The 24074-nt window shown below is 43.7% G+C and overlaps 1 protein-coding gene across 3 annotated transcripts in view; it reads left to right on the plus strand.

Moving 5' to 3' along the window:
* NAV2 (neuron navigator 2) overlaps positions 1 to 24074 on the plus strand; it is a gene marked incomplete at its 5' end in the record, with an annotated part of 768636 nt that overhangs the window by 433726 nt on the left and 310836 nt on the right. The window lies entirely within an intron of this gene.

Raw genomic sequence — 24074 nt, forward strand, 5'->3', positions numbered from 1 at the left:
TTTTTGGTCTATACTTTTGCTTATATTTCAGATTCTGTGCAATGACCATACTTTACATTTATCATCAAGGAAATATAGAAATAGTAGTACTGCTAAAATAATCATATAATGAATGTGCATCATATTAATAGCTAACATGCATTGATCCTTTACTTTGAGCTTCATTCCATTTCATTCCCGCCATAACCCTGTGAAGGAGAAACTACTGTTATCCCCATTGCTCAGATGAGGAAATTAAAGCTCGGAGAGGTAAGTGACTTGCCTAACATTCCAGGGTTAGTAACTTGTAGAACCTCTGCCTTGTCTGATGGCAAAGTCTGTGCCTTGAATTGCTCTGTCATAAAACTGTGGGTGCATCCTGGGGACCAGTGGGGCCTTCTGCTGAGCTAGGTATGTGTGAATGTGCTGTGTACAGGCCTGTGCTTACCTCCGGGCTTTCTCCCTGTGAGGGGCCTCTCTGTGAGTTGCTACCCACTATTATCCTCTTTGGCCAGGGAGATGCAGTGAGCGAGGTGAAGAGGAAAGGAAACACAGCGAGAGGGGCTAGGTTGGCTCATTGCCCTTCAGTGTCCTGGAAAACACTTATGGGGCCCTTCCTCAAAATGGGGGAGAAAGTAGCTCTGAACGAAGAATAATTGAGAATAATGATGATGAGGGAATGCGCCTCTGACCTTTGACCTTTCCCCAGAGAGGCATTGATCACTGGCCCCTTGGTCCTGCCCACAGCCAAGCTAACAAGCAGATTAAAAGAGGTCAGTGGGTTAAAGGGCCCTGTCTGCCTTTCTGCAGTTACACTGCTCCCTCCCAAAGGCAAGGATGCCATGGACACTGCAGAGCCCATGTACGACCAGGTTCTGTGTTTAAAATGCAGTGGTCCTTCAGCTCTTATTTGTCTTTCTGTGCATAGAAAAGTGACACCTTTTGCCTTTTTTCCGGATAAAGCTCGTTGACCACTCACCTGAAGGTATTCCCTTCTTCTGCTGGAAAATATCAGCAATTTCAACTCTCAGAAACTTCTAGAACTTTCTCCTGCTTTTCACTTATTGTAACTGGCATAGATTTTTACCATATTCCAGGTACTGAAGTCATCATGTCTTTTCTGTTCATTCCAAAAATCTCCAGAGCAAGAAATTCCATCCTTTCCTGGAGAAACCAGGTTGAAATATACAGGAACGTTTCAGTATGCATTTCTGCTATAGGTAATGAGCCATCATAGCCTTGATAGACTTTTCAGAATTGAAACCAAAGCATGTAAGAAAGGTTTTGACTCTGGTTAATTACTGAGAAAATAAAGAAATGGATATCGGGAGGGGAGAAAAGAAAACCGCTGAAATTAGTGACTTCCTTAGGATGACATTTTAAGGTAACACATTTTCCTTCATTTTGGTGTTGATATGGATGTAGAGATTTATATTTGGTCCCTCTGGTGACCCAGTAGTGCTCGCATTACTTTTGCCATTGTTTTTGTGTGGAGCTGGCGAAATATGTATATTTTTTGGTTTTGTTTCTGGTTTCTGTCATAAAATGCCAGTCACCCAGAAGGCATGTGGCTAAGCTTTTCTTCAAGGTGTCTAGGCTCTCCAGGATATGTGGACCAGACTGCCGTCATCCATCTAGCTGCGAGCCTAGGGTTCCTGGCTGGGTGACACAGGGGCTGTTCCCAAGGGTTGTTCGTTTTGACTCAGATGTTGCAGATGTGCTGGCTCTCATGTTATAGGAATAGCAGCCAAGGAGGTGGAGAGGCCGTGAAAAGAGGGGAGAGGATAGAATAGGTTGACAGATAGTGTTTAAACAGGGTAATAAGAAGGTATGATGGAGATGTTTGGGATGGCCGGAGGATAGGAGAGGATGGTCCTTGCCACCACAGATACTAATTACATCCATTCAGAACACTGTGGTGGGGGACAAGGGTTAGCGCCTGCATCATCTTTGTCATAGTAGAGAAGGGCAACATGCTCAAAGGAACATGATAAGACCCAAAACACAAATCTGTGGGAAGGAGTGTGCTTTAAACAGGGATTTACCAGCTCGAGTCTGTGCCCTGGGCTTTTAAGAGGATGTGTATCTGCAGAGGCTCCAGGGGGAGTCTTGGTCCACAGCTGTAGCTCCTGCCAACTCCTCTGGCCTTGTTACCAATGTGAAGTTTCAGGAATGTAGACTGCTCACTCTGTCATTCCTGGTAGGAAACCTCTTGTGGGATCCTGCTTACTAGTGGATGAAGCTCAACTCCTCCATGGCATTCAAGGCTCTCTAGGTGACAGCAGTGTTTCTGTTTTTGTTTTAATTAAATTAATTAATTTATTTTTATTTTTTGGCCACACCGTTCAGCATGTGGGATCTTAGTTCCCCGACTAGGAATCGAACCTGCACCCCCTGTGGTGGAAGCATGGCATCTTAACCACTGGCCCACCAGGAGAGTCCTGACAGCAGTGTTTTAAATCTTGCTCTGCAGGGCCTCCAGATAGAAGCTGTTTGCTCTAATCAGCATGGTCAGCCCTGTGATTTTCCGCTTTCACTGCTCCCTGGGACTAAATACTTCTTGCGTCTGTCCATGTTCTATCCCATCCTCCAAAGCTCAGATCAAGTCCCCTTTTTCCTAAGAAGCCCTGCCTGACCACACACTCTCTGGGGATCTCTGACAGACAGTAGCGCTAACCCGCCTTTGACCCCATACTGCCCTGAATCCTTGTGCTGCTTGTGTGTGTGCTGTGTCTCTGCTGTCAGACTTAAGAGTGGTGGTTGGTGGTGTAGATGGTCAGCTTCACTTCCCTCCCAGCTCTGCCACCAACAGTCTGTGTGCCCTTGGAGAGTATCGCTTCATCTCTCTGAGGCTTCATTTCTTCATCTATAAAATGATGAGGATAACTCTTCCAAACTTGGGGTCGTTTGATAAAATATATGTATTTTGAGCAGCACCTAGCACATGGTAAATGCTCAATAAATGTTCTCTGTTGTTCCAATGACGATGATGCATTCATTCATTCGACAAATATTTATGAAACATCTACTACAAACGGGGATACACGAGTAAACAAGAAGCCATTTTTGCCTGCATGGAACTTATATTTTAGTGGAGATGATAAGCAAAATCTGTATTTTTATGTTGATGAATGCTATGGAGAAAAATACAGCAAAGTAAGAAGAAGGATAGGGAGGGTGGGAGAGGTCTCTCTTTAATGTAGAGTGGTTAAGTAGGGCTTTACTGCAAATGTGACATGGTTGTTTAATAATAATTATTATCATTATTATCCCCCCTCAGGGAGGCATTATAAGTAGGCAGACTGTATAATTTATCATCCAAGCCGGGACACTTCTGAGAGTGAAAGGGGATACTGTGAAGAACTGTACAGGGATACAGGTGTAAATCAGTCCTGTCCTGGGCAAAGTGAGATGCTTTCATATTTATACTTGGTTACTCCAAGCATCTAGATTGGCTAAAATGTTGTATCACGTCAGAAAGGCCTGGTCTAAATCCTTGGTTCTGCCACCTCCTGGCTGTGAGATTTTGGCCAAATCATTTAATCTCCTTGCATCTCAGTTCCCTCCTATGTTATGTATACCTAAGAGGGATTTTGTGAGAATTAAATGAGATGATTCAAGTAAAGTATTCGGTGCAGGACCTGACACCTCATAAGCAGTTAATAAAATTTCATTACCATTATCCTCGCCAGATCAAGGGCATCACCAGATTTTTTTTTTTTCCTGTCTCTCACTGTGCCAGGGAAGTGGTTGAGGATATGCAAGGTGGGTGGAAATTTGGCTGAGCAGTGGACTTGGGAGATGAGCTGGCTCAGTCTGCAAGGTAGTTGCTTCCATCCCTACTCACAGAATGTGTGAGTCACACAGCGTTTGGGTGCTGGACTCAAATGCCCGTTGGGAGACTTTGTGCCCAGGCAGCCACAAGAAGAGTTGGACAGTGGAGTCTAGGACTAACAATCTTGGGATGTTCATTCAGGAAGGAGCCCCATGACTAGTGGCCCCTAACAATCCACTTCACAACGGCGGAAGCAGAGACTCAGAGATGAAATGACCTGCCCAAGGCCTCATGGCTTGCAAGCAGTTTTAATACACCTGCCATTACCCATCCAGCAAACTGGTGTAACAAAGATTATAAAGAGAAGAGAGAGCACTTAGAATTCCACCTGGAAAAGCCATGTTTCTTTGGAAATGGGCTGCAGATGACGTAACCCTTCCATATCCCGTTACCCGGTACTTGGCTAATCTTTGTACGAAACTTGTTTTGGTGAAACTTGAGCCTGGAAAAGCCAACTAAAGTATATTACTTTCTCACTGTTGAATGCCTCCTAGACTTGGGCTAACATTTAATCTAAAGAGTAAGGTGATATTTCCTGAGATAGCAATGAGTTCATGTTTTGAAATTAAATGAACTGAGTTTATTGTGTCGGTTGGCTTTTTCTTTTTCCAAGCGCTAACCACAGTAGTAAATGTTCTCTCCACAGTAATGTCTGGCTGCCGTATGGGGAGGAGCGGGGAGCTATAGACACGGTAGTGTTCAGTCCTCAGAAGTTGTCTCACTGCCTCTCTGGTTAGGTACTATTCCAGATTGAATTATATTTTGGTTTAAAGGGGCCCCCATTTGAATACATAGGTTTCTGACCCAGGAAGACGTGGGGACAGCTAGGTTTGTGTTACTTTGTATTTTCTGAATCCATGCTGCATGCCCTCTGCCCTCTCTCCCTCTTAAGTTGCTTCTCACTCAGTGAAAGGGAGCTGCACATCTACCTTACACCAGGGAAAGAGGAGAAAAGTTTTCGGACAGAAAATTAGTCAGAAAAGAAAAAGCATGTAGATAATCAGATAACGCTAGGAATCTGGAGTTTGGTGCATTATCCTTGAACTTAGTTCCTGGAAGCGTTCTATATTGTAAGAATGTGGAGATTGATATATGGCTGTAGACTTCTTCAAGGAGACAGTGGGGGTTTCAAGGCTGTATATGGTGCAGTTTCAAGATGTTTCAGTTGCTAAGCCCTGTTGGTTATGTCTCCAGAGTAGCCATTGTGGGTAAAGAATCCCTCACCTTGCTTTCGGCTTGCCTGGACCCTCTGCAGATGCCTGCTAGACGCCTGCAGTTGAATCTCCATCATCTTTGCCTTCCCTGGAACCAACATAGCACCTGGCACACATACATGTTCAATGAATGAAGCAACTGTAAAGTCACCATTTTGATTTTTCATCATAATGCGGTGGTTTTTTTTTTTAGTTTTAAAATTCTGTTTAAAAAATTTTTTTTGAAGTATAGTGGATTTATAATGTTGTGTTAATTTCTGCTGTATAGCACAGTGATTCAGTTACACATATATATATTCTCTTTCAGATTCTTTTTCATGATGGTTTATCACAGGATGTCCAATACAGTTCCCTGTGCTATACAGTAGGACCCTGTTGTTTATCCATCCTATATATACTAGTTTGCATCTGCTCATCCCAAACTCCCAATCCTTCCCTCCCCCCATCATGCAGTGTTGAATCCCATAAAATGTAGCGTTGCGTACTGTAACGTTAATGAAATAGCTGGAGTGAATCTGAGCAGTAGCTGACAGGGGTTCCTGGGTTCTCTCTTGGGGTTCCCGATCAGTCTGGGTCCAGGCTGCAGTTTGGTTCCCTCCCAGTAGAGGTCCACTCCAGGTTCAGTGTGGGTTGAATGTTTTGGGGTTCTGCAGCTGCTTAGGAGGACCAAGAGAGTGGCCGTTATTCCAAGAGTTTTCTCATACCGTGGCTCCCAGGTGGCTCCCCAGGCATGCTGGGCCTGGGGAGTATGAGGGGTGTGGCTGTGGAGCTCTGCCTTGCGCCTCCCCAAGAGGCTGTCCTTTCCCCATCTCCCCTTCCCTCCCCTCCCCCCTCCTTCTCACACACATGCATAAAGATAAGACGTTTACCTACTCTTGTTGGAGAACGGGGTTCTGGGCTGAAGCCTGGAGCAAATCACCAGGCCATTTAAATGGGAAATCAAGTTATCATGAGGCCCAGTTATCTCAGGGTTTTACTGTGTGTCCCAGCTGGAAGTTGATGGCTCTGGGGCTCAGCTCTTTGCAGGCGGAGTTCATTCACCTTGTACTATATGTGGGGTGTAGCTGTGCTCTGGGAGCAGAGGGACGTGGGGATCTGATGAAGACCTTTTGATTCTGATATTTGGTGTCACCTTTGCAAGAAAAGAAGCTGCAGGCCGCGCTGCCTGTCCCTCTGAATTTCCCTGGCCCAAGACTGTCAGCTGGAATGGTGGTCTTATACTTGCCCCAGGTTGGCAACATTCTGTGTACGCCAGGTGCTGTGTTCTGGGGAAGGCAAAGATGATGACGACATCACGACTTTCCTCCCAGGGTTTATGTTTTGGCGGGCTTCTCTCCATAGAGTGAGCAAAAGCTCAGGTAGTGGCCTGGGAAAGGCATTCTTTGGGTAGGAGTGTTGTTGGGGGGGGGGCGGTGAGATTGTTCTGGTTGTCAGAAAAAGGGGAGTTTAAAGATTTCTGAGGCTTTTATTCCTGGGAGAGCTGGGATTTCACACTGTCACTGACCGAAAGCAGGACCTCAGGAGGAGGAGTGGGTCAGAGAGGGAGGGGAATGGGACATGGCGGATAGGCTTGGTAGTGCCATGTTGGAGTTATTTATATCATTTTCCAAGTTTTACTGAATTCTTATTTAAACTGTGACCCAAATTATGCAAGGGGGGTGTGAATGCAACATAAATCAAGGCTGTGCCCTCCTCCCTCCCTAGGGACAAAGACAGGTGGCCTTTATTAACCTGGACAAAGACAGGTGGCCTTTACTAACCTGGGTAAGCACCTTTTTGGTACACCCCTTTTAACTCCCCAAATCCAAGACTTCTGATAAATTGTGAAGAACATGACGTAGGCCTGAGTCCAAAGGAAAGCTTCCTGCCTTATCTCCCGTGAATTGGCCACAGGGTTGACCTAATTGGACTTCCAGGTGGAGACTCTGAACAGTGAGAGCAAAAAGGCCAGAGTCGCCTGCACCCCAGAAGTGAAAGAGACTGCATGGAACCTGACTCTTGCCTTTAAACACAGTCATCCCACCCACCAGTAACCTGAGACCCCAAAGAGTACTAGTCTCTGCCAGGTCAGATTAGACCCAGCATCTCCTGTAGGTGTGCAGATGCGGCCAGAAATACTACTGGTGCTTCCTTCTTTGGGGAATCCAATGGGATCTTGGGAATGAAGGAAAAGCTGAGTGTTTCTGCGCTTCCCCAACATGCTTCCCTGCCTTCAAGCTCTTAACAGACCAGCTGGAAGGGCCAGGCTAACACCGGGGGAACACGCTTCTACAAATGATCAAACACACGAGCTGTGTGTCAGCCACTGGTAGGCACAGGAAACCAGTGTACCTGAGAGCTGTGGTCTAAAGCAGGGCCTGATCATCATCCAGAGGCTGTAGATTGAGTGCTGTAGGAGATGAGAGGGAGGCAGCCTGTATGGTGCGTTGATTTTGGAAATAGAACTCGGTCTACATCACCATCAACTTGGCCCACAAGTTACTTGTCTGAGCCTCAGTTTCTCTATCTGGAAGATTGGTGGAATCCTTTCCTCTGAGGGATGTCAGAAATCTAAAGGAGATACGTATGTCGTAGCAGGATGGCATACCTAGAGATTTGCCAGTACACAGCAGGTGCCAGAAAAGTCAGACTCCTCTGAACTTAGATGCAGCAAGGATGGGTACCATAGGGAAACCTTGAAAATCTACGTCTTGGCACTGGGCTTGCAAAATAGGCAGAACTGGGGACAGAAGAAAGGAAGGGTTCCAAACAGGGTGAGTGGCAAGTCTAAAGAGACTCCCGTTTTTTTAAAATTCTTTTTCAAATTCTTTTCCCAGTTAGGTTATTACAGAATATTGAGCAGAGTTCCCTGTGTTACACAGTAGGTCCTTGTTGGTTATCTATTTTAAGTATAGCAGCGTGTACATGTCAATCCCAAACTCCCAATCTAGCCCTCCGAGACTCCCATTTTTTGATTTTATGAAATTTCTTTTATAATTTAGCAGCAGAGAGGATCATGAGTAGGACCACTGGGTTTTTTGAGCCCAGAGAGAAAGGACTGACACTCTCTCCTCCTCCAAGGAGCCTGTTGCCAGTCCCACTTTTTACTTTCTTCGTTCTGAGCAGTGTGGTTCCAAGGACAATTTAACATGAATATTTCCAATTTAATATGTCCCAGATGTGGCACTAAGTAACCCCTCAGACTGTCTCCCATCCTCACTCTTCCTACTTCTGAAAGTCGGCCTTCCTCAACCTTGGCACTAATGACATTTGGGGCCAGATAATTATTTAATTTTAATTTATAGCAGCATCCCTGGCTTCTACCTATGGTAGAATATTTAGTAGGGACCCCCCCAGTCGTAACAGTCAAAAATGTCTCCATAAATTTCCAGATGTGCCCTAGGGCGCAAAATCACTGCTGGTTGAGAACCACTGCAGTAAATGGTCCTCTGTTTAGCAGAGGCTCTAGCCACTGAGCAATCATCCTGGAGTCCTTCTTTCCTGCCCTCCTTCATCCCAATAGCAAGCACTTCTGCTTGAACCTTGCCAACAGATCTAGAATCTGACCACTTCTCATTTTCTCATGTGGCACCATCATCTTTCACTCAGAGAACTGCAATGGCCTCCTAACTAGTCTCCTAACTAGTCTCCATAGTGTCGCTGTTGCCTGCGTGCAGCCCATTCTCCATACGGCACCAGAGCAGTGCCAAATGAAAAATGGCGCCACTTCACTCTCTTGCTTCACGTACATTTCAGTGGCTTCCCTTTGTACAAAGAATATAATCCAAACTTACCGCCTTGGCTTAGAAGCCCCTGCACCAAGTGCTCTCCCTACCTCCCCATCTGTCATCTCTACCTCCTTCGGCTGCTCACCAGGCTCCCGCACCATCCTGCCTTGAACTAACCATGTCTTTCCCACCTAAGGGAGTTCGCCTACAGTTCTCTTGACCTGGAATGCTCTTCTCCCCACTTTTTTTTTTTTTTTTTTTTTTGCGGTACGCGGGCCTCTCAATGTTGTGGCCTCTCCCGTTGCGGAGCACAGGCTCCGGACGCACAGCGGGCCTAGCCGCTCCGCGGCATGTGGGATCTTCCCAGACCGGGGCACGAACCTGTGTCCCCTGCATTGGCAGGCGGACTCTCAATCACTGCGCCACCAGGGAAGCCCTCTTCTCCCCACTTTTTACATGACTAGCTCTTTCTCATCCTTCAGGACTCAACCTAAATGGAGATCCTTCATAGAGACCTTCCCTGCCCTATCTATCTTATGTAGGTACCCCCTTCAAAATCTCAGTCCCTTGTTTTTTTCCTTCATCACACCTATTGCAGTTAGTAATTGGCTGCCTCCTTAATTAGATGGCTGGCCTCCATGAAGGCAAGAATCATGCTTGACTGCTTTTCAACATATCTCTACTACCAGGCATAAGATAGATGCCCAGTATGAGTTGACTAAATGAATGAATTAATCTTATCATCCTTGAGGAAGAGAGATGCCATTACTCTAGTTTAAAATTGGTAGCCGTGGACCTCTGGAATTAGACTTCCAATAAAATAAGTAATATACCAGTTTTCTTCTTTGAATCTCTCAGGACTGTTAGCACACTGCCTAACAAAGAGCCGCTGCTCAAGGAATAATTGTTGAATGGATGAATGACTCAATCTTATGTAGTAAGAATTTGTATAATACATATTATATGAATGCATAATGATTAAAATAAGCAGACTTTAAGCAAGTAGTTGAAATTCCAAAACCATTCTTTGACCTTCTCAGATCTTTATAGGGAAGGTTTGATTACCCGCCTCCCACCCCCCAGCTCCAAGCTTAAGACATTGATGCTATTTTCAGCCATTATTGTTATGTAGTTTTAAAAAGTAGCTGGGATGTACAAATGGCATACTGCCTGGCCCATGGTGTTCAGTACATGTTTGTTGACTTGAGTTGAATCAAGTCACTTAAGAAAAAGAGAGGAGGGCTTCCCTGGTGGCGCAGTGGTTGAGAGTCCGCCTGCTGATGCAGGGAACACGGGTTTGTGCCCCAGTCTGGGAAGATCCCACATGCCGCGGAGCGGCTGGGCCCGTGAGCCATGGCCGCTGAGCCTGCGCGTCCGGAGCCTGTGCTCTGCAACGGGAGAGGCCACAACAGTGAGAGGCCCGCGTACCGCAAAAAAAAAAAAAAAGAGAGGAGAATTAGGTAGGTTAATGTACAGGGAAGCGAATTTGGGTCTCATCTTGGAATGAATCAGCAAATCTACAGGTTATGATTAGAGAGAGACAAATTTAATAGCCTTTAAGAATTTACTGTCCGATGGGAGAGATGAAGACTTTGGAGAACTGGATAGCATATAATTATACTAAACAGCATAGTATTGTTTTGAATATCTTCTGAGTTGCTTTGATTTAGCATTGGGGTTTTTTTCCCTCTTTCTGGACCAGACTCAGCTGTAAGAAGCATGGAGAAGTAATGAAGATTCTTGACATTCTCAGACTGCTTTCTGGGAATCCTGCAAAGTCCCGACTTCTTCTCTGATTACTCTTCTCATGGCTGAGTTCAAGAGCATTTTGCAAACCCGGACTCTGAATCTGGGAAAATGCTTTATGACCATTTTTATGACCTCAAAGCAACCTTCTGAGGCAAGTTATTTCCCTGTCTTTGCCAAAGGGGAAAAACCAAGTCCTGGTAAATTGCCCAGGATCTCCCAGGCTCAGATGCTCACTTGTGGGCGGCTCTCATTCTCCCGGCCACATGCCATCTCCTTCCATTAGATGTGCTTTGGCTGCCCTGAGAAGGGCCTGTCAGCAAGCTCAGCTCACAGTTCCATGGACTTGATGGTCTTCCTCAGGAAGGAGGAAGGCCCATTTCAGAGAACCATATACTGTTAAGAGCTGTGAGATTGCAGTGCAAAGTCCTAGTCCAAACCAATCTTTTTCTACTTGGACCAGCTGACATCCAGAGAGGGAAAGTGATTTGCTTAAGGTCACAACCCAGTATCTCCAACTGCCAGCCCATTGTATTTTTAATTCTGACACAGTTGTCTCTGATTAGAAAAGCATCCTCAGCACCCATGAGGTTTCATTTTTTTAGAGGCAGGATAGTGCTGTGAGCAGAGCAAGGACTTTTTTTTTTTTTTTTTTTTGAGAGGTAGTTAGGGCGATGGTTAAAGCAACGCCTCTGGAGCCAACCTACCTCGGTTCTTATTCCAGCCCAGCTGTCCACTGTATGACCTTGCTTGACCTGTCTGGGCCTCAGTTATTCTCATCTGTGAAGTGGGATAATCATAGTACCTCCTCATCCGGGGTGTGTTGAAGATTACGTGGGTTAATATGTGTAAAGATCTCAGAATAATACCTGGCACAACGTAAGGACTATGTAAATGTTGCTCTCATTATTATTGTGTGATTCCAACTGCTCCTTCCTGGCTGTGTGACTCTGGGCAAGTTATTTGACATCTCTGAGCCTTGGATTCCTCCTCTGTGGGAATAATTCTGGCCTTACAGGATTGTTGAATAGATCAGAGGACATGCATACGAGGCACCTGCCTATAAGTAGGTGCTGAACGAATGGCCAGATTTTTTATTGCCTCCGAAGGGGTGAGAATGTTGTGTTTGGGAGCCAGCCGGACACAGCATCTGCCACCAGGTTGGTGCTTAAGTTGTTCCTTTCTCTTTCTGTTTCCAGAAGGGGGGACTCTTAGGACTGGAACTGCTACCGCCTCCAGGGAAGAACTGCAATTCCAATGACTGACTGACTTTAAAAGAATGTTACTTGTATTTTTTTAAACATTTATTGAGTACTTGCTAGGTGGCAAGCACTGTTCTGTGCCTTTACATGCATTATCTCATTTAATCTGCACAGTAGCCCTATGACATAAGTACTGTGATTATCTCCATTTTATATATAAGGAAACTAAGCCTCAAGAAGCTAATAACTTATCCCGAGTCACATAGTTGGTGAGAAGGGGGAGCCACACTATTGAACACGGATCAATCTGGCTTGAAAAGTTTACACCCTTGACCAGTGACTGCTAGGAACTGTGGCAGGCCCTGGTTGCAGATGAGTCCTGCGATGGGGTGTGTGTGTGTGTGACATCACTCACACCAAGGGCACCAGAGGAGGACGCGGAGCACCCTGCCGGGTTAACCATTACCACCTCCCCAGCTGCCAAAGGAGCCACGTCCTCGACTCCTCACCTTGCCCTCCCGCCCAGCCCCGCTCACCGCTCACCGCATACACCAACCTGCTGCAGCCTGGGAGCTCACCGAGCCTGCCAAGTTCCCTTCCCGCCCAGGTGCGGAGCCCACGGGGAGCGGGTCTGCAGGCCCGGAGCTGGGCAGGAAGAAGCTGAGCCTGAGAGCTGTTCAAAGGCACATCTTAATCTGCAGAGGAGAGAGACCCTGCAGAGGAGAGAGTACATGGCTGCTGGTGAATACCCACAGTAGCACAGTTAGGGCACTATAGAGTTCTTTCCTCAAAGAGAGCTCACAAGTGAGAACATCTGTGCCTGGTCACCTTTCTTAAGCTAGGTAAGAGCTTGGGGCAAGCTGAGTGGTTGGGTTGGAACCCCGGGCTGTAGCCATCCAGAGGGCAGGCACTCATCCCCCTAGGGGAGAGTGTGGCTGGGCTGAGGGCAGCGGCTGGTAGGTGTGGAAAGCACATGGGACTTATAATTGACTCATTCAGGCTACAGCTTTGCTATGCACTGGTTACCTGACTCTGGACCTCATTTACTCCCCTCTAGTACAGAGATGGTCTTTCCTTCCCACCTGAGAGGATTTCTAGCAGGGTTATATAGTAGACATATGTGTGAAGGTGCCGGGCCCCTAAGAGATGCTTTGCGAATGTTCCCCTTCTCCTGCCAAGTCTGTGCAGCCCCACTGCTGGGCCCCCAGGGGGGCAGAACTGCCCTGGGTATGCCAGGGTGCCTGTTCTTCACATGCATGGCTAATTTATATACCTAGGTGGTAGTGAGAGGTGATTAAATTCAGAAACTGAAAGGAGAACCTTCCTTTATGCCTGTTTCCCTAACAATTACATGTTTAGATCCAGGTCACAGGCTTTAGGAACTCCTGTGCCAGAGACATTCATGGGTTCCTTAGCCCCTCCCCACCTTCCCCCATAAGTTTTTCTGGGAGTCAAAGCCCTCACTACCAGGGGGATTTGGTTCTAAGCAGTAGAAAGCATGGCCCCCTAATGGTGTCAGGCCCAACACGGTGGTCTGCTGCAAGGGAGAGCACGCCTTGGAAACCAAAACCATTTTCCAGGACCACTGATGACCCACGTTCTAACTGTCTGGCGTGCGCATCAGGCTTCCAGAGGAATGGAGAAAAACCTCTGTTCCTCCGTGCCGCCACCCCTCTGCTGCTCTTTGAGGAAGCTGGGAAGCAAAAGCCTTCTCTGCAGACTTGCCAGCAATTATGGAACTCAGCCTCTGCCTGGATGCACGCTCTGGTTTATATGTCTCCCTTTGGGACATCTCTGCTTTATTCGGGACGTCTGTCTTCATTAATAGGTACCCTTAATACTCTTATCTCAGCATGCCTTCTGGGTTTACTGAAGCATGATGCCAGACCACATTCTTCCTTGGAAGTTACAGTTCGTTCTGGGGAGGTTTCAGGCTCTCAACTTTGAAACTGCGAAGTAAGAATGGGCTCGGGTTATGGGGGCAGGTAGGAGGCAGTGGAAGACAGACTGGAAGCTCTTGACAGCACAGTTTTGAGTGAGCCATTTTTCTTTACTATGGATGGAGATGCTGCCCTGAGCTTATCGTAATGCCTACTTTATATAACAGCAGTTGATTGTTGTTCAGTTCAGAGATGTTTGTTGCCCATCTCGGAGTTAGAACAGGCGGCTGGGTGTATGATCAGTTTCACTTTTTATGATGGTTGAATTTCGAAAAGCCAATCAAATCAGGTAAAATTCCAGCCAAGTTGTAAGTATTCATTCAGGAAGCTTTGATTCAGTGCCTACGTGTGCCTAGTCTTTTTCAATTGCTTTTCCTCACTTCCTTCAGTCTCCACTACCATCCCCTGGCCCAAGCCTCTCACGCCTGGACTACTGCAGCAGCCAGGTAACTAGGCTCCCTGCTTCCAGTCCTGACCCCACCCCTCTGTCCATTCTTCCCACAGGGGCCAGAGTGACCTTTTGAAAGCTTAGATCATTTTGCTCCCTGTTTAAACCTTCCCATGGCTGCCCGTTGCATGTCAAATAAAATCCCCTCCCCCGCACCATCGTGGTTTGCGGGCGTCGTGCGTCATCCGGTCCCTGCCTGCCGTCCAACATCACCCCACATTACTCTTTTCTCTTTGGGGGCAGGCACTGGGGACGGGGTGCCTTTCTGTTCTTCTCACAATTTCCGGCTCTTTTCCACTTCTGGGCCTTGGTCTTGGCTGTTCTCTTGCCCAGAATCTTCTTACCTGGCCCTTCGAGTCTTCCTTCTCCTTTTATCCTCAGAGAAGCCTCACTTTCCACCCGCCCTCACCATAGCAGTGACCCCTTCAGTCACTAGCTCTGTCCCTCTCTTTCCTTCCCTCATAACACACCACATGCACTGATGACGTAGTCTTGTTTATTAATATATTAAATTCTGTATCATCCATCTCACCCAACTTACAGGTCAGTTTCATGGCTTCAGGGACATGTCTGTCTGGTTTTTTACTGAATCCCTGACACCTAGCACAGTATCTGGCTCAAAGGTAGGGGCCAATAAATATTTGTCAAATGAACGAATGACCAGACTCATGGGCAAGGTACTTGGCGGGGTCTTCTGAGAAGGGACATCTGTACTTGGAGGTTCTAAGGAGGCTTCCTCTTCACCTCACCTGAGTCAGCCACGTTCCTCCTCCCCCCAGCTATTGTTAGGATCCCACGCCAATTATACTGTTGTTACATTGTGTGTGGAGCCTTTCTTACATTGCATTTCTCTCATCCTCTCTGAGGTCCTAGTCTTGTGGACAAGCTGCAGCTGCCAAAGAACTCAACTTGGCTGCCTTACGCAGTAGATTTGACCTCCCCTCCCCCCAACCCCAACCCTGTCCCAAACGGTTGTGGACCAATGTGGTATTTACAATGAATATCACAACCATTTCCCCAGAAGACTTTTTCCCTTATCAAACATATTCTAGGATGTGCTTTGTGACATCTCTGCTAAAAATGACCATAGTAGGTCCACAGGGAATTTAGCCTCATCCTGCACAAATTCATGGTGAGTTACTTCCTTGGCCTTATTGTCGCCCTTTTCTCTTTTGCCCTCTTACACTGGGTTTTGGGGGACCCTAAGTGCCAGTAGTATTTTTGTGGGATGGCTAGAGAGAAAATCACCCACCTCCTTTTCCTCTCATGATTGTGGATCTACATCCTGGGGTTACCTTAGCTCTGCAGCCATATATCTATGGCTGAGGGAATCAGCCACAGCCTAGTGCTATTTTTATTTGGCACCAACTGTATGCCAACACATTGTTTCTTGACTTCTTTGGAAGCCAGCTTCTCAGAAGAAAACTGGTGTGTTTGTATCCCACTGAGGGTGCCTGGAGTATAGGTGCTTGACCCCTTGTGGCTACACCTGCTTCAGTTTCAGGGAGGGGGGGCCATCCAGTTGGAAGAGAAGAAGCCTATGACCCTGAGAATTGCTTAGGAACTCTTATCCCCCTCTCTACGCTGGCAGGAATGGAGGGGAGGTAGGCTGTTCATTCTAGTTTCAGTATCATTTCTGTTCATGAATATTCACAAGGACCCAAAATAAACAAGTATGTTTTAAAAGGGTATATCCGGATACTAACATTTCCCCCCATTAAGATTCATTTATTGGAATAATTTATTGCAAACCTTTCTTCTCCCCCACCCCTGGGATTATATGTATCAAAAACTGTATTTAGATAAATCAGTTCAACTAAAGACAATCATTGAAATTAATGGTTTCATTTAGAAGGCATAGCTCCATCTTTCTGTCCTCCTCAGCACCCTATGGAGTAAGTGGGCACCTGAAGGTTTCCTTTCCCAGGCACAGGAGTGAGCCAAACAAGGTTGAATAACCTGCTTAGGACCACAGTCTGCAAAAGGCTATTGAGATTCCTGATGCCGTTGGACAGTCTTCCTGGAAGACCAGATTATTCCCAAGACCCTGAGAAGAGAAGTGGGACGGAAAGTTATGTAGAATGAATTATGAATGTTCTCAGAGCCATCTCATACTGTCCTGATAAGATCATTTGAAATTCCCCAGAAAATATATTTATTTTGATTTTGATTTAAGTCAGTGTCACCCAAACTTAGTCATTCTTATGCCATATTCATAGTTTTGCCATATTTGTCTACCACTTGTACTGCTTATTTATTTACTAGTTTTCTTCTTAGTAACTACTTAATTTGAAGCAATTTATTTAAAGAGGAAACTATATACTCCAACTACAAATGCAAAAGCAGTATCATTGGGCATAGTAGAAAGTAATCACAAAAATAAATACATAACCATTACAATAAGATGTTCACCAGTGTGGAGTCTAAAATTTTACAAAGCATACCACCAGGGGTTCATCTACCGCACTTGTGAAACACAGACTTACAAAGCAAGCCTGACTCTTACTGACCAGAGAGAAAGAAAGACCAGGAAAAGAAGGAGGAACTATCAAAGCTCACAGAATGGTCAGAAAGTTTTAGTCTAAGTCTTAGTGCTGAGCTTGCCACCTCATAAGTGTGGTGAAAATTTGTCCCAGTGACAGATCTGATTTTGTCATCCAGGTTTGCTTTGGGACAAATGTTGGCAGTTATTTCTTTTTCCCAGCATGTGATTTTGTAGATTCTTGGAGCCCTCCTTGGCCATGGACACTGTTGGATAATATACACTCTCGTCTATCAATTTCATAGGCTGTGGCTTTGAGAGGTGCTGTGGGAAGGTGGCTGCTTAGGCTGAGTTGGCTACAAAGATGAAAATAAATCTGGATCCCTGATGGACTCACGATTCAGTGAGCAGCCCCTACAACCAGAGCTAAGCACTAAACTATATACAGATAATGTGATAATTACTGAGCTTGAGAAGCTGAAGAGCAAATTGGGGGTGGGTGGGGGGTGGGGGTCTTAATAATTTGGCATCAGTCCAGGAACTAGGAACCATTCTAGGTAACTCAAGCAGGAAGGGATTTAATACAGGGAATTGGTAACATACAAAATTGCTAAGAAGGACAGAAGTTAGGAGGGTGCAGTTGGACTCTTCATCTTAAGGCCAAACCACCACAGTTGAGATCTAGAGGGCCTGTTATGCTAGAGTTGTTATACTCCCCTGCTGCCCCCACCCACCTGCCTCTGACTCCCACGAAGCTGATGACCAGATTCTGAAACCTGGAGTCTGGCTTCCACAATCACTTCAATCTGTTGTAATTTGCTTGCCAGCCCCCTCTGCCTCATGCCTGCCTTCTAGACCTCATGCAAGTGCAAGTTGTTGGCAGAACCTAAATCACACTCAGAACCCCCGCTGCAAGGGAGTCTGGGATATGCTTCCACGCTGCAGTATGGAAGTGGAAGAGAACATAGCAGGGGACAGAAATGGATGCCGAATGCCAATAGACAATATAACCATGGGGAGATAAGGCAGATAATTAACCAGGATAAGTGTGCAAATCCCAGTTAAATGGTAACAAGCAGTACCAGCAAGGTCACAGGAAAGAAAGAACAGTATTGGTGTGATCTGGACCTTGCAGAATTCTGGTCAGGGTGTGTAGGGGGATGTGGTAGAGAGGTCTAGGTCAGGAAAATCAAAAGGTGGAACAGTGCAATGGTATCAACCTCTCTCCTGGCATGAAGGCTTAAAAATCTCCAGTCTCTTTTTTCTTGAATGGGCCCTAGGTTCCATGCATTATACTGAGTACGTTTTACATGCAGTGTTTCCATTCTTCCTCTGAATGTTATTTCTTCTCATTTTAGCTTCAGAGAGACTTAATAACCCACCTCAGGTCACACAGCTATTAGGCAGCTGAGCCCTGTTGCTAAACCCAGGTTAGGCTGACACTGAAGCCAATGTGCCCAGTTGCTAAGCCACACTGCCTCTCTCTGGAGGGGAGACTGAGGCCAGGTTATCATGAGCCATGAATGCCAAGCTAAGGATTCTGAACTTGATCTCAGATGATAAGAAGTGTCTCTAGCTAACAGGTGGTGTGAGAGTAGGAGTGTGACGTGGTGGAGGTGCAGAGGTGAATGTAGCAGGAGGATGTGGGCTCAACCCACATGAAAAAGGCTAGAGACAGCCAGAGATGAGCTTTTGCTCCACCTGGTTTTTCCCTTCTTCATTTCAAACAGAGTGAACTCTCTGCTTAACAGATCCTGAATCCCAGGTGATTTTAGGTTTTCATTTTGGTCAGTGAAGCAGATTCCTTCTGAAGAGCATTTTCCCTTCACTCACTGATAGTTTTGATCTTAGACTATGGCACAGGATCAACCTTCCAACACAAGTCGTTCTCTCTTTTTCTTATTTTTTTTGATATAAAATCCAAAGAAAGTAGAGGGAAGGAAGAAATAAATTTAGCATAAATTATATAGAAAATAAATAATAGAGAAGATCAATAAAATTCAGATATTGTTTCTTTTAGGACATTAGTAAAATTTTGTAAACCTCATATTGATACTAATGAGAAAAAGAAAAAAAGCATGAAAAAATCATTATCAGCAAGAAAAAGGGGACATAGACATAGATGACGTAGACCTGGAAAAGTTTACAATAGGGTAATATGGACAACTTTTTGCCAATTTGAAAATGTTGAAGTAATGGAAATTTCTAATATAACTTTCCAAAACTAAAACAAGAAGAAATTAAATCTCGAATAGTCCTATTTTCTTTTTTTTTAATGTTTATTATTTATTTATTTATTTTCCTCATTAGTCATCCATTTTATACATATCAGTGTATACATGTCAATCCCAATCCCCCAATTCATCACACACACCCCCACCCCCTGCCGCTTTCCCCCCTTGGTGTCCATACATTTTTTCTCTACTTCTGTGTCTCAATTTCTGCTCAGCAAACCGGTTCATCTGTACCATTTTCTAGGTTCCACATATATGTGTGTTAATATACGATACTTGTTTTCCTCTTTCTGACTTACTTCACTCTGTATGACAGTCTCTAGATGCATCCACGCCTCTACAAATGACCCAATTTCGTTCCTTTTTATGGCTGAGTAATATTCCATTGTATATATGTACCACATCTTCTTTATCCATTCATCTGTTAATGTGCATTTAGGTTCTTCCATGACCTGGCTATTGTAAAGAGCACTGCAGTTAACACTGGGATGCATGTGTCTTTTTGAATTCTGGTTTTCTCTGGGTATATGCCCAGGAGTGGGATTGCTGGGTCATATGGTAATTCTATTTTTAGTTCTTTAAGGAACCTCCATGCTGTTCTCCATCGTGGCTGTATCAATTTACATTCCCACCAACAGTGCAAGAGGGTTCCCTTTTCTCCACACCCTCTCCAGCATTTGTTGTTTGTAGGTTTTCTGCTGATGCCTATTCTAACTGGTGTGAGGTGATACCTCATTGTAGTTTTGATTTGCATTTCTCTAATAGTGATGTTGAACAGCTTTTCATGTGCTTCTTGGCCATCTGTATGTCTTCTTTGGAGAAATGTCTGCTTAGGTCTTCTGCCCATTTTTGGATTCGGTTGTTTGTTTTTTTAATATTGAGCTGCATGAGCTGTTTATATATTTTAGAGATTAATCCTTTATCCAATGTTGTATTTGCAAATATTTTCTCCCATTCTGAGGGTTGTCTTTTGGTCTTGTTTATAGTTTCCTTTGCTGTGCAAAAGCTTTTAAGTTTCATTAGGTCCCATTTGTTTATTTTTGTTCTCATTTCCATTACTCTAGGAGATGGATCAAAAAATATCTTGCTGTGATTTATGTGAAAGGGTGTTCTTCCTATGTTTTCCTCTAAGAGTTTCATACTGCCCAGTCTTACATTTAGGTCTCTAATCCATTTTGAGTTTATTTTTGTGTATGGTGTTAGGGAGTGTTCTAATTTCATTCTTTTACATGTAGCTGTCCAGTTTTCCCAGCACCACTTATTGAAGAGACTGTCTTTTCTCCATTGTATATCCTTGCCTCCTTTGTCATAGATTAGTTGACCGTAGGTGCGTGGGTTTATCTCTGGGCTTTCTATCCTGTTCCATTGATATATATTTCTGTTTTTGTGCCAGTACCATATTGTCTTGATTACTGTAGCTTTGTAGTATAGCCTGAGGTCAGGGAGTCTGATTCCTCCAGCTCCGTTTTTTTCCCTCAAGACTGCTTTGGCTATTCGGGGTCTTGTGTGTCTCCATACAAATTTTAAGATTTTCTGTTCTAGTTCCGGAAAAAATGCCGTTCGTAATTTGATAGGGATTGCATTGAATCTGTAGATTGCTTTGGGTGGTATAATCATTTTCACAATACTGATTCTTCCAATCCAAGAACATGGTATATCTCTGCATCTGTTGGTATCATCTTGAATTTCTTTCATCATTGTCTTATAGTTTTGTGCATACAGGTCTTTTGTTTCCCTAGGTAGGTTTATTCCTAGGTAATTTATTCTTTTTGTTGCAATGGTAAATGGGAGTGTTTCCTTAATTTCTCTTTCAGATTTTTCATCATTAGTGTATAGGAATGCAAGAGATTTCTGTGCTTTAATTTTGTATCCTGCAACTTTACCAAATTCATTGATTAGCTCTAGTAGTTTTCTGGTGGCATCTTTAGGATTCTCTGTGTATAGTATCATGTCATCTGCAAACAGTGACAGTTTTACTTCTTCTTTTCTGATTTGGATTCCTTTTATTTCATTTTCTTCTCTGATTGCCGTGGCTAGGACTTCCAAAACTATTTTGAATAATAGTGGTGAGAGTGGACATCCTTGTCTTCTTCCTGACCTTAGAGGAAATGCTTTCAGTTTTTCACCATTGAGAATGATGTTTGTTGTGGGTTTGTCATATGTGGTCTTTATTATGTGGAGGTAGGTTCCCTCTATGCCCACTTTCTGGAGAGTTTTTATCATAAATGGGTGTTGAATTTTGTTGAAAGCTTTTTCTGCATCTATTGAGATGATCATATGGTTTTTCTCCTTCAATTTGTTAATGTGGTGTATCACATTGATTGATTTGTGTATATTGAAGAATTCTTGCATCTTTGGGATAAATCCCACTTGATCATGGTGTATGATCCTTTGAATGTGTTGTTGGATTCTGTTTGCTAGTATTTTGTTGAGGATTTTTGCATCTATATTCATCAGTGATATTCGTCTGTAATTTTCTTTTTTTGTAGTATCTTTGTCTGATTTTGGTATCAGGGTGATGGTGGCCTCATAGAATGAGTTTGGGAGTGTTCCTTCCTCTGCAATTTTTTGGAAGAGTTTGAGAAGGATAGGTGTTAGCTATTTGCTAAATGTTTGATAGAAAACCCCTGTGAAGCCATCTGGTCCTGGACTCTTGTTTGTTGTAAGATTTTTAATCACAGTTTCAATTTCATTACTTGTAATTGGTCTGTTCATATTTTCTATTTCTTCCTGGTTCAGTCTTGGAAGGTTATACCTTTCTAAGAATTTGTCCCTTTCTTCCAGGTTGTCCATTTTGTTGGCATAGAGTTGCTTGTTGTAGTCTCTTAGGATGCTTTGTATTTCTGCAGTGTCTGTTGTAACTTCTCCTTTTTCATTTCTAATTTTGTTGATTTGAGTCCTCTCCCTCTTTTTCTTGATGAGTCTGGCTAATGGTTTATCAATTTTGTTTGTCTTCTCAAAGAAACAGCTTTTAGTTTTATTGACCTTTGCTATTGTTTTCTTTGTTTCTATTTCATGTATTTCTGCTCTGATCTTTATGATTTCTTTCCTTCTGCTAACTTTGGGTTTTGTTTGTTCTTCTTTCTCTAGTTCCTTTAGGTGTAACATTAGATTGTTTATTTGAGATTTTCTTGTTTCTTGAGATAGGCTTGTGAAGCTATAAACTTCCCTCTTAGAACTGCTTTTGCTGCATCCCATAGGTTTTGGATTGTCGTGTTTTCATTGTCATTTGTCTCTAGGTATTTTTTTGATTTCCTCCTTGATTTTTTCAGTGATCTCTTGGTTATTTAGTAACGTATTGTTTAACCTCCATGTGTTTCTGTTTTTTACATTTTTTTCCCTGTAATTGATTTCTAATCTCATACCTTTGTGGTCAGAAAAGATGCTTGATATGATTTCAGTTTTCTTAAATTTACTGAGGCTTGATTGTGACCCAAGATGTGATGTATCCTGGAGAATGTTCCGTGCGCACTTGAGAAGAAAGTGTAATCTGCTGTTTTGGGATGGAATGTCCTATAAATATCAATTAAATCTATCTGGTCTGTTGTGTCATTTAAAGCTTGTGTTTCCTTATTAATTTTCTGTTTGGATGTTCTGTCCATTGGTGTAAGTGATGTGTTAAAGTCCCCCACTATTATTGTGTTACTGTCGATTTCCTCTTTTATAGCTGTTAGCAGTTGCCTTATGTATTGAGGTGCTCCTATGTTGGGTGCATATCTATTTATAATTGCTATATCTTCTTCTTGGATTGATCCCCTGATCATTATGTATTGTCCTTCCTTGTCTCTTGTAACATTCTTTATTTTAAAGTAAATTTTATCTGATATGAGTATTGCTACTCCAGCTTTCTTTTGATTTGCATTTGCATGGAATATCTTTTTCCATCCCCTCACTTTCAGTCTGTATGTGTCCCTAGGTCTGAAGTGGGTCTCTTGTAGACAGCATAAATATGGGTCTTGTTTTTGTATCCATTCAGCAAGCCTGTGTCTTTTGGTTGGAGCATTTAATCCATTCACGTTTAAAGTAATTATCGATATGTATGTTCCTATGACCATTTTCTTAATTGTTTTGGGTTTGTTTTTGTAGGTCCTTTTCTTCTCTTGTCTTTCCCACTTAGAGAAGTTCCTTTAGCATTTGTTGTAGAGCTGGTTTGGTGGTGCTGAATTCTCTTAGCTTTTGCTTGTGTATAAAGCTTTTGATTTCTCCATTGAATCTGAATGAGATCCTTGCCAGGTAGAGTAATCTTGGTTGTAGTTTCTTCCCTTTCATCACTTTAAGTATATCATGCCACTCTCTTCTGGCTTGTAGAGTTTCTGCTGAGAAAGCAGCTGTTAACCTTATGGGAGTTCCCTTGTATGTTATTTGTTGTTTTTCCCTCGCTGCTTTCAATAATTTTTCTTTGTCTTTAATTTTTGCCAGTTTGATTACTACATGTCTTGGCGTGTTTCTCCTTGGGTTTATCCTGTATGGGACTCTTTGCCCTTCCTGGACTTGGGTGGCTATTTCCTTTCCCATGTTAGGGAAGTTTTTGACTATAATCTCTTCAAATATTTTCTCTGGTCCTTTCTCTGTCTCTTCTCCTTCTGGGACCCCTATAATGCGAATGTTGTTGCATTTAATGTTATGCCAGCCTAATGTTGTCTCTTAGGCTGTCTTCATTTCTTTTCATTCTTTTTTCTTTATTCTGTTCCGCAGCAGTGAATTCCACCATTCTGTCTTCCAGGTCACTTATCTGTTCTTCTGCCTCAGTTATTCTGCTATTGATTCCTTCTAGTGTAGTTTTCATTTCAGTTATTGTATTGTTCATCTCTGTTTGTTCTTTAATTCTTCTAGGTCTTTGTACATTTCTTGCATATTCTTGATCTTTGCCTCCATTCTTTTTCTGAGGTCCTAGATCATCTTCACTATCATTATTCTGAATTCTTTTTCTCGAATATTGCCTATCTCCATTTCATTTAGTTGTCTTTCTGGGGTTTTATCTTGTTCCTTCATCTGGTACATAGCCCTCTGCCTTTTTCATCTTGTCTATCTTTCTGTGAATGTTTGTTCCCTTTTACTTGTACTTTTTTTTTTAATGCTTTGATAATGACATTGATGATTTGATTTAACTTCCTACCTGAGCTGCTTTGTCCATGGTAGTCAGTGGGAGTGGGCCACCCTCTGTGGAAATGGACCATGAGATGTGATGGTTCTAGCTGAAAGGAGCAAGTTCTAGGACAATGGATGCATTTTCGAATCAGAAATACCTGGTTCAAATCCCTACTCTGCTTCTTTGTGTTTGGGAATT

Source organism: Hyperoodon ampullatus, assembly GCF_949752795.1.
Source record: "Hyperoodon ampullatus genome assembly, chromosome: 7".
In the NCBI taxonomy this organism is placed as follows: domain Eukaryota; kingdom Metazoa; phylum Chordata; class Mammalia; order Artiodactyla; family Ziphiidae; genus Hyperoodon; species Hyperoodon ampullatus.